Here is a 10,539-nt window from a genome sequence, read left to right as displayed (position 1 = left end):
GCTAAATCTGTGCAAGCCAGCACCAAGTTTTAAGTAGCGAGGAACCCAGAGACTGCCCCAGTGTTGTGTTTCTCCAAGTGAATCCGTGGCTTGTTGGGAGAGGGGGAAGAAGAGGCACTCAGGACCCTTTCCTCTTGGTCTGAATGGAAAGAAAGTAGAAGAGTGTGATAGGTGTGTAAGAAAGCCTGGTCTTGAGGTCAGCAGAGGATGCACTCAGTGCAGGCTGGTGTGTTGGCCAAGCGAGTGACAGAGCGCCTCTCTTACAGGGTTCCCTACAGCCTAGCTGTGGAGCTTCTCTGAAGGGCCAGCAAGGCCCTCCCACCCCCGCCTTCCAGGGACACGGAGGAAAGTTACTGCTGAGGACCCACCTGATGGAAGGACCCCTCTTGGCCTGGACCCTCGAGCCCCGGGAAGAGTCTTTGCTGGGCCCAAGACCTTACCTCCTAGGATGGTTGGGACTTCTCGCCAGAGGGGACCACGCCCTGCTGTTCCTGCTGTTCCTGCTGCTCTAAAATGGCTCTGACTCCAGACCTGTGTGCAAAGGGCCAAAGGCCCAGGGCCTCTTGTGCACCCCGGGCTGGCTTCTAAGTGACTGGATGAGCCTGGGCTTTCCCTGATAAGGAACACTTGTGGAAGTGCGTGGAAGGCTGTCAACTGCCTGACCTGACCTGAGAGGTGGGGAGAGGTCTCGCATCAGGATGGCAGAATTGTGATCTCATTCCCCCAAACAGAGGGGAGTGAAGACCGGGGGTGGTGGCGAGGCCCTCACTGTTGGGGTTCTGTGGGCTGCACTGATTAATACTGGTTATATTTCAGACATTCCATCCTGCTCCCCAGCTCACTCTTTAAAGCACACATCGTTGGCTTTCTCGGTTTTCCATTGCTTATTTTTTGATTGAACAAATGCTTATTAAGCACTTAACCTTAATTAGCGCATGGCAGTAGACGCATTCGTAAACCTGTCCAGACTTGGAATCTGAGGGGGTTGGGATTTCTAGACTCCCTTCCAGTGTAGGTGATCCATGGATATACGTGTGATGAAGGGCACGGGGGACACTGGGGGCTAAGGGTGTGAGAGTTGGGGATCCTAGGCCTTCAGGGGTTTCAGCCAGTTCTGGAAGAGTGACACATTTGATTGCTTGCATGGGAGCAAGCCGAGTGTCATACATGCTGGGGACAGATGGGTGGCCAACTGCCAAATGGGATTGCTTCAGAGCAGTATCTCTTCTGCTTAGGCAGATAGAAGGCATTTACATATCTGTTCTACAGATCCGTTCACACAGAAACCAGCTCCTATCAAACAGACCTGGCACTAAGATTTAATACAGTGCTTCTTCCTTCTTGGAATACGCTCTTCTCATACCCGTGCCTTCTCTGTGTTGAGCTCAGAAAAGATTCCAATTCTCTATCTTGATATGAATGAATCTATGTGATATCTGGGAAACGGTTTTATACTTTTCCAAAGATTTGCACGTGCATCACCTAACTAGAGACTCACAACAGGAGGTGAGCAGGGCAGCTCATGTCTCATTTGACAACACTGAGGCTTCGTGAGTTCCGGCCACATGCCTGGAATGATATACCAAGTTGGTGGTGGAGTCAGGGGATGACCCAGATTTCCTGGAGGCAAGTCTGTGGTGTGCTCATTTCTGCAACTTTATCAAGAGGTCTATAGCCTTTTCCCACCAGTATACCCCAGATGTGACAAACAAGGAATTGTTTTTCAGAGCCATCCATAAAACCATAAACCTTTCGTTAATATATAACCAGGAAAACAACTGTTCCCAGAAGTTGGGCTTTTTATGGATGAGACTTATTTGGAAGGAGATGTGATATCAGGTTGCGGGAGAAGAGTGATTTTCTCCGTATTTAGGTTTTTAAAGGACGTAGTCTTAATCTGTATTGTGCCAAAGCTGAATCATTGTTCAATGCCAAACTTTCTAAGACATAACCAGTCAAGTCTTAATTCTAGGTATTTTCTTAAATTGTGTGCTTCCTCTGTTGCTTCCGTGAATGGTTTCTAGCCAAAGTGCAGCCTGTGTTGTTGACTGTGCATCCCAATTACTTCTGACTTCTATTTTTGGTAATGGAAGACTTTGGAATCAATTCCTCAGTGGGTCTTGTATTTATACATTTGGTTTGAAGCCTTATTTGTATATAATGATGCTTTTTTTTTTAACACTTAGAACACTATTTATTTCTCAAGTGTATATAATGTATAAAAACAAATATATGGCTAGTTTTTATTTTCAAATTAACCAATTTTGAGATTGAAAATTTTTAATAGTAAAATAATAAAAATCTATACAATGCTTTGTGGTCTGGCATCTCAATTCTTAATATTTGAAAGAATTATGGCTGCCCAAGCCTAGGGTTTGACAAAAAGTTACTTTCATAAAAGCTCTACTCTCTATTTGATACTAATTATAGGTAGGAAGTGGACAACAGCTCCTTTCACTAAAGAACAAGATGGAAATTTATTTATGCATTTTCCTGAGCAGAGAGCCCAATGCAGGACTCTATCCCAGGACCCCAGGATCGTGACCTGAGCTAAAGGTAGTTGCTTGATCAACTGAGCCACCCCACGTCCCAAGATGGAAAATTATTCAAATCACAGAAGTGCCTGAAGTGTATGCTAGGAAAAAGGGCAGGTGGCCGGACATTGGGGAACACTGGAGAGGATATAGGTTTCGTTGCCTGGGACCCAGATAACAGTGACTCGAGCCAGGTAAAAGCTGAATTCTCTATCATGCTCAAGTCTCGGCTGGTATGGAGGTTCTGCTCCATAAGGCTGAGAGGGGTCCAGGCTCTAAGTTTTTGCTGTGCCACCCACAGGATGTTTCCCTCATCCCCACAGTTCGAAGTGTCTCCTCCCATTAGGTCCCTTCCAGACCGTGAGAAGGAGGAGAAATCCATCTCCAGTGAAAATACTAAACTAGACGAAGTTCGTATTTGTCAAATTCTGACATCTCTTTCTTATGCCTCTTGCTTTCGTCACTCTACATAGTATCAGTGGTTTCAGTATTATTCAGATATTAATATTCAGAAATATCAGTAATTTCTCTTGTTGCAATAGAGTTAATGATCATTTTATACATGGGTGGAGAAATTTCCATACGGTGGTGGACCATCATGCATTACTCAGCTATCCCTCCGTGGTTGGTCATCAGGTTCATGTTCCTTTCCTGCCCACTTTTTCCCCCTGGTGCCTCCTTTCCTACTGCCCATTCTCACGTTGCTCCAAGCATTTCCCCTCCCATACTCCTCAAACGTTCCGTTTTCCAAATTTACTTGAGTTTCTACTCCTTCAACACAAGCTCTTGGTTATTTGGTGTAGCTGACTTCCACAAGGCATGGTTGGAAGCTTTCAAATCAGTCATGCTCACCAATCAATGGCTAGTAGGCCTTTAATCAGTCCAGAGTTATTCCCATTGTCAAAGTAAGATGCCTGTTAATCCAAATCAATCTTTGATTTGCCTCGAGGCAGCAGAACAAATCAAAAGAAAGTTTTCCTGTTAGGGTAGGAAAATACTGGGTCAAGGTAGTAACCTTACAAATAGGCTAGTCCTGCTTGGGAATCTTTCCTCCAGTGAAGGTCCCCAAAGTCCTCCTGGTTTTCACGGTTGATCCCATTCCTTCACTCTTGATCCTATAGATCCTGTATTTGTTTTTTTCCCTCCCCCTTTGCCCGGTGGTTTCCATGGTGGCCGTAGTTGCCATGGAGAAGTAGAGAGAAGTGTCAAAGCTGTCTTTTGTAACTGTGGGGTTATCTACAAATTGGGGATGGTCTCTCCTAAAAAAAGATTACTAAAGTATGTGAAAAGAATAAGAGTAAAACAAATGCAAACCAGGGTTCAAGTCATTTGTTCTCCTAAACACCTGTGGTTAGCAAAATCATTTAACCTTGACTTTCTTTGTACCATGCCAGTGCATGTGTGTGTTGCAACAGGAGGGGGCTGCTGGAAGAGTCTGGAAGCTAGGACAGGTCTAAGCAGGCTAGGGCTCAGGTCCTGAGGTCAGGGGGGCAGCAAGGAACAGTATCCGGCCCCGTGCTAGATATCGCAGCCCAAAGGAATGCACACGCTAACCGTTTATACTCTCACCGGAAGTGGGTGATTATGGTCAGATGGTGCATATGAACCTTGCAAGCAGGGAGGCCAGGAACAGAGGCTGGGGTGATTTCACTGGAATGCAGAAGCTGGGAGTACACTTTAAAAGTAAAGATATCTTAACTGCTCCCCCGGATGGTATCTCAAGACAACTTCAGCGGGATTGCTGTGAAGGCAAAGCCTCAGCGATTTGTTGGGAGGGAGACCATCCTATCATGACCTCAACTTTTTGTTTTTGTTTTTTTGGTCAGAGATATCCTTCCTACCGTCTGTCCCGTGTCCTTTTTAAGATAAACACAGCTTCCTTCTTTCCGACTAGGCTACCCTAAACTCTCTATACAGGCTTCTTTTTGGCCCCTCTAAAAGAGACCCTCAGAAGTGTGGCCTCATGAGCCCCGCAGTTCATTTCCTTGGTGATGGGGCTACTCTTGTCTCTCCCTCCGAGGCAGTTGAGTTTCCCCTGCTTCTCCCTCTCCCTCTCTTCCCCCTCCCCCTCCCCTTCCTCCCTCACATCCTGCCTCTTCCCTTCTTCCCGCCTCCTCCTTCCCCTTCCCCTTCCATTCCAGTATCTTCTTTGGTGAAGTATCTGCTCAAATCTTTCCCCCATTTGGGGCACCTGGGTGGTTGAGCATCAGACTCTTGGTTTCGGCTCAGGTTGTGATCTCAGGGTCATGATCTCGGGGTCATGGGATCAAGCCTCACCTTGCATTGGGCTTGGGCTCCGTGCCCAGCAGGGAGTCCGCTTGGGATTCTTTCTCCCTTGTCGCTGTTCCCCCTGCCCTGCCCTGCGTGCTCTCTCTCTCTCTCTCTCAAAATAAATACATAAATAAACCTTTAAAAAAATATATTTTCCCCATTTGAGGGGAAGTTGTTTGTTTTCTTATTGTTGAGTTTTGGAGGCTCTTTGCATGTTCCAGATGTAAATTATTAGACATACAATTTTCAAATACTTTCTCCCAGTCTATGGTTTGTCTTTTTAATTCACCTAACAGAGTGTTTTGAAGAGTGATGTTTAAAATTTTGATGCAATACAATTTATCAATTTGTTCTTTTATGAATGTTGCTTTTAGTACTATCTGTAAGAAAAATTGGCCTAACCTGAGGCCACAAAGATCTCTCTGTCTTATCTGAAAGTTTTATAGTTTTAGGTTTTACAGTTAAGTCTATGATTCATTTTAAGTTAATTTTTTTTTTTTTTTTTGCATGGTATGAGGTATTGATCCAAGTTCATTTGGGGGGGGGCAGACAGATATTTGTTTCAGCACCATTTATTGAAAAGACTATCTTTTCTCCAGATTAACTATGTTAGCACCTTCGTCAAACACTGATTGTCTCTGTGTGTGGACTTTGTTTCCAGACTCTCTGTTTCATTGATCTATTCATCTGTTTCTATGTCAACACCACACTCTCTCCATCACTGTAGCTTTATAATAAGTCTTGAAATTGGGCCCAAATAGTTTTCCCACTTTCTTCCCAAGTTGTTTTAGTTATTGTAGGTCATTTGCATTTTTATATACATTTTGGAATTGGCTGTCAATTCCTACAAAAAGTCAGCTGGGATTTGGGTAGGATTGCACTGAATCTATAGACCTGTTTGAGAATTGATATGGCCATATAAATTTTTCAACCCATTTTTCATCAGTTCTTCATTTGAATTGGAACACTTTTTACATTAAATTCAGTATTTTACAGTGTGGCTGTGTAGTGACAAAATTATTTCCTCAGGGGGCTTGGCTTACTCTTTCTGAATATATAAAAATATTTTTGGATAGAACCATGTTAAGCAATTCACACTTAACTTACAATGGCATTTTTATTTTTAAAATTTAAAATTTGAACATTAAAAAATGTCAGGACACCACTTTAGATGTTGTAATGGGTGTGAAGGGCCACCCAGACGCCCCCTCAGAACTGAGGCTCTCTTTTCCCCAGCTGCTGGGACTGTTGGCAGTTGAGGGCTCCCAGGTGAGCCTCTCTCCAGCCAGCCAAGGAGCTCAAGGGCACAGCCCCTCCCCAGGGGCAGTCCACAGCCCTTGACGGGTGAGAAGGCCCCATGTCTTTGCCTCAAGACAGAACAGCTCTGAAGGGCCTTAGGAGCTGCAGAGCTCCTGGTGGGATCAGCCCAGAACTTTGTTGGATCCAACGCTCCCCTGCCCTCCTGCTGCCCTCACCCTCCACAGGTGGGATTCTGGGAGTGCTCCCCAGCAAAAGTCCTGTACACAGATCTCCACCTCACACAGAGGTCTGTCTCCCGGGAATCCAACTAAGGACAGATTATTTCCTAATCAGCCTGCAATTAATTCAAGTGCTTAAAGAGGTGTAGAAAGAGAAACTAAGGTCAGCCCTTGAGGCTCAGGGAAGAGACAGGAGGAAAACAGGAAGCCAATTTTCACTGGCCTGTTAGGACTGCTTCTGGTCAAAGTCACTTACCTCACCCAGGAGTGCTTTCCCTTTCACACGGCACCCTTTGAAACTATCCTGACATCTGGAGGAGAAGGCACCTGGCAGGGAGCAGGAGAGAGAGGGAAAGAGGGAGACTTTCCATCAGGGCCAAGTGAAGCTGAAGAGAGAAGTTCACCCCCTGGGAACAAGGTGTCACACAGCTGGGGTGCACAGGGCGTGTTTGTGGAAGGTAGAGAAGACTCACTTTGTAACTTTTCTCAGCCCCCCTTTGACAGGGAGGGAGTGTGACATGGGAAGTCTGAGGAAATAGTACCGAAAACTATTACAAAATCATGCGCTGTGATACTCAAACATATTTTTATTTGCCTACTGATGCTAATGAAAATCAGAGAGATCAGAAATGACAGGTGGGCAACCAGGATCCTAAGGAAGGGATTTCCTAAGTGTTCTTTGCTACAGATGTCAGTCCACATTCACCTTGACATAAATCTTGTCGTATTCTGTCCCCATAATATGTGCCTCTTGGAATCACCCCACATTTTTAAAGAGTTAGAATAGGGCCTTTAGGGGCGCCTGGGTGGCTCAGTCGTCGGGCGTCTGCCTTCGGCTCAGGTCATGAGACCGGGGTCCTGGGATCGAGGCCCGCGTCGGGCTCCCTGCTCCGCGGGGAGCCTGCTTCTCCCTCCCCCGCTCCCCCTGCTTGGGTTCCCTCTCTCGCTGTGTCCCTCTCTGTCAAATAAATAAATCAAATCTAAAAAAAGAATAGGGCCTTTAAAAACAAGCTTGGGCTAGCTCATATAAGTGAGGTTCCCTTATACAACAGACATATGTTTTTGTAAATTTAATTATATAATAATAACTAATAAGTTAATTGTATTATAAAGTCCTTTCACCTATGTTCCCTCATGGACCCTTACAGCCACCTATGTGGTAGGTATAGGAGTTAAACTTGGGTCCACAGACCTTAAAGTCTGTGTTATTTCCTTCCCTTAAAAGTACTAAAAGAATTTGCCTTTCGGTAGCGTGAGTCTGTTTGTCCTCTGTATAAATCTGGATGTTCATCTATTTCGAGGTGGGGCAACCTGCTTTCTTTTGGGGAACACCCATTCTAAGATTTTCTCATAAGAAGATGGACAAAGAAGAAACACTCTCTCTGGTGCTCCAGGTGAGTGGGAGATGCGAAGTCACCTGGATTTCTAAACTTGCCCAACTGGCTCGTTGTGGAATACTGGAATCATATACATTTCTGAAGAATGGCCTGGAGATGTTTTACCAGCAGAACCACCCGGTGTGGTAGGAGGGGATGCTTCCCAAGGGGAGGAGCAGCTACAGGAACAGGAGGAGGGCTCCAGCTATCACTCAGTAAGGCAGGCCTGGAATATTCTGGAAGTAATAGAGGACCTAGCGTGGAACTGGGCTCTTTTCAGTTCCATTCCATGTAATCCTCACCGCACTACTATGAAATGAATTTTCCCACCCTTTATTTCGAACGTGGATGCCGAGGTTTGGAGAGACTGAATTGTCAAATGTCAGAGCAGTAAGTGGTGGTTGGGATTTGAGCCCAGGTCTCTCTGACTCCAAATCTGTTGTTTTTAATCACTGGGTTTTATTGTGTATAAAGTGAGGTGGGATAATGAACTGTAGTGCATACCTTTAGATCCGTATTTAAAATATTTCTTCAACATTTAGTTAGTGGAAAGATTGAGACCGAGAGGGGAAGGTTGATGGGTTGTTGGGGAGCGGGCAGCATCCAGCACACCTCACTCGGCAGACAAAGTACCATAGTTAACACCTCCTCCCACCTTACAAGGCAGACGAGGGAAACTGTGCCCACCTGAGCTTAGCGTCGGGCGGTATCTTCTTCCCCACCCTAAGAAGCCCATCAGAGCATCCCGGACAAGTGTAAGCAGCTCAGCCCCTGAGAGGGGGCCAGGGAGCATGTAGCACCAAAGGCAGGCTCTTTAGGCACTGCTGCGCCTGCTCTCCGTGTGGCCAGACCACAGACCACATCTGTGGACTCTCTGAAAAGGTCTCGTATTCAGTCTCCTGACTTTGTCAGAACGGCTTCCTTCTGTACTCTGTCCAGGGTTGGCCGCCTGGCTGGAAATGCTGGCCCCACCAACCAAATGGCTCTCCCCGTCCCTCTTCCACTGGGCCATGCCACATTGTTTTGCAGCAGGGCTCCGGGCACCTTCCTCTCTGCTGGGAGAGTGGGAGGTGAGGGGACCTGCTGATGGTTTCACGTCATGGTTACCTGTCTAGGTGGCTTCCTGTCAGGCTACAGCCACCGCTTCCCTTCAGAATGTCAACAGCACCAAATAATCAGCGGACATCCTCCATCTATCCACATTAATGCAAAGACAACTGGGTTGATAGAAGGACCGTCTCCCAGGAAGCCTGCCCCAGGATTTGCATATTGTGCTAAGTAACCAACAACCTAGTCTCTCCATTTGATTTGCTGTCTTGTGATTGTTGACATACTTCACGGAGCCTGAAGTCTGTGGCGTTTTGGTTGAAAATGAATCAAGCTGAATACTTCTAAAAACTATAATTTTATGTAATTTAGACATATTTCCATCAAGGAGATTGTAGTCTACAAAGAATTCAGTCCACAGTGTGGCAAATCTTTATGGTGCCCAATCCAGTTTCAACACTTAGGAGAAGATAAGCTAAAAGCTTGTGTACAAGTAATTACGTATGGGAAGTGGGGATAAATGGGAGGTACAGAAATGGGTAAAAGATGACCAGAGGTGGCTGGCGAGGAAGGAAGACCCAGAGAAAGCCTGTACCTGCTACACAACATGCTCCTCAGAATCCTGATCATTATTAGAAGAAAAGAAATACAATAGAGGAACGTTGCGGGGCTTTTGAACTTGAGCCAGCCTAGGGGTGCTGAGGAACCCATCCTAAGTGCAAAGCCAGGAAGGGCTCTCAACTGGTACTCACAAGATTAACTTGAGCTGTAAAGATGTGCAGATTATTCCATGAGTGAAAGACTCTGGAGGATGTTCCAGGCCTTGGATCATCCCACCCGGCAGCTGTGTGCATGACTTCTCGGTGACTTCTGGTGGGTTTGCCCAAATTCTGTGATTGTCTATTGGCTAACACTATCAGGGAGCATCATGAGGGCCAGGGGAAGATGCTGGTCTGTGGGGGGTCTGGCCACCACAGGGACAGGCAGGAAGGTTTGAAATGTTTGGCTATGGATGTAACATCTGAACGATACTGTGTTATTCATGATGATGTCAGCTTTCCCTTACTTTGTTCTGGAATAAGCCTCTCATGCATAACAAGTAGATACTCTGATAATGATTTATTTAATAGTCTTCTGATTCCCTTATAAAGGTAGGAAGCACTTAATTAAATGGGGGGGGAGGAAGCACAGATAAAGCAAATGACTTAGCCAAGATCTTGCAGCTCAGGGGCCCCTAAGTTGAGGTTTCTGACACTAGTAAACGGTCCAAGGAGATGTATCCTGCTGTCTTCCCTCCTGTACTAGGTTTTTTCACCCAAAGTGTTAGGGTGACCAACAGGATTCTTGGTTTTTTTTTTCCTGTTCTTTTCAGAAGACAAAAGGTACTTTTTGGGTACCTGAATGTTCATAGTAATATTATTCATAATAGCCAACAAGTGGAAACCATTCAAATGTCCATCAGCTGAAGAATGATTGAACAAAATGTGGTCTGTCCACACAATGAAATATCATTCAGCCACGAAAATGAATAAAGTTCTCATACGTGCTACAGTGTGGATGAACTTTGAAAACATGATGCTGAGATAAAGAAGCCAGTCCCCAAAGATCACCTGTTGTATGATTCCATCTCTGTGGAAAAGAAACTACATGGAAATGTCCAAAATAGGGGGCCCATGGAGATAGTTGATTAGTGGTTTCCCTGGGCTCAGGGACTTGGAGCAGGGGCGTTGGGGAATAGCTGCTAAATGGTACAGGTTTCTTTCAGAGGTGATGGAAATGTCCTAAAATTAGCTGTGGTGATGGTTGTATACCTCTGGGAAGATACTAAAAACC

This window comes from Eumetopias jubatus, unplaced genomic scaffold (genome assembly GCF_037043125.1).
Source record: "Eumetopias jubatus isolate StellerSeaLion01/CBP00866 unplaced genomic scaffold, mEumJub1_p1.0 scaffold_16, whole genome shotgun sequence".
Lineage (NCBI taxonomy): Eukaryota > Metazoa > Chordata > Mammalia > Carnivora > Otariidae > Eumetopias > Eumetopias jubatus.
The sequence above is the reverse complement of the archived record's forward strand: the minus strand, read 5'-3'. Positions refer to the sequence as shown.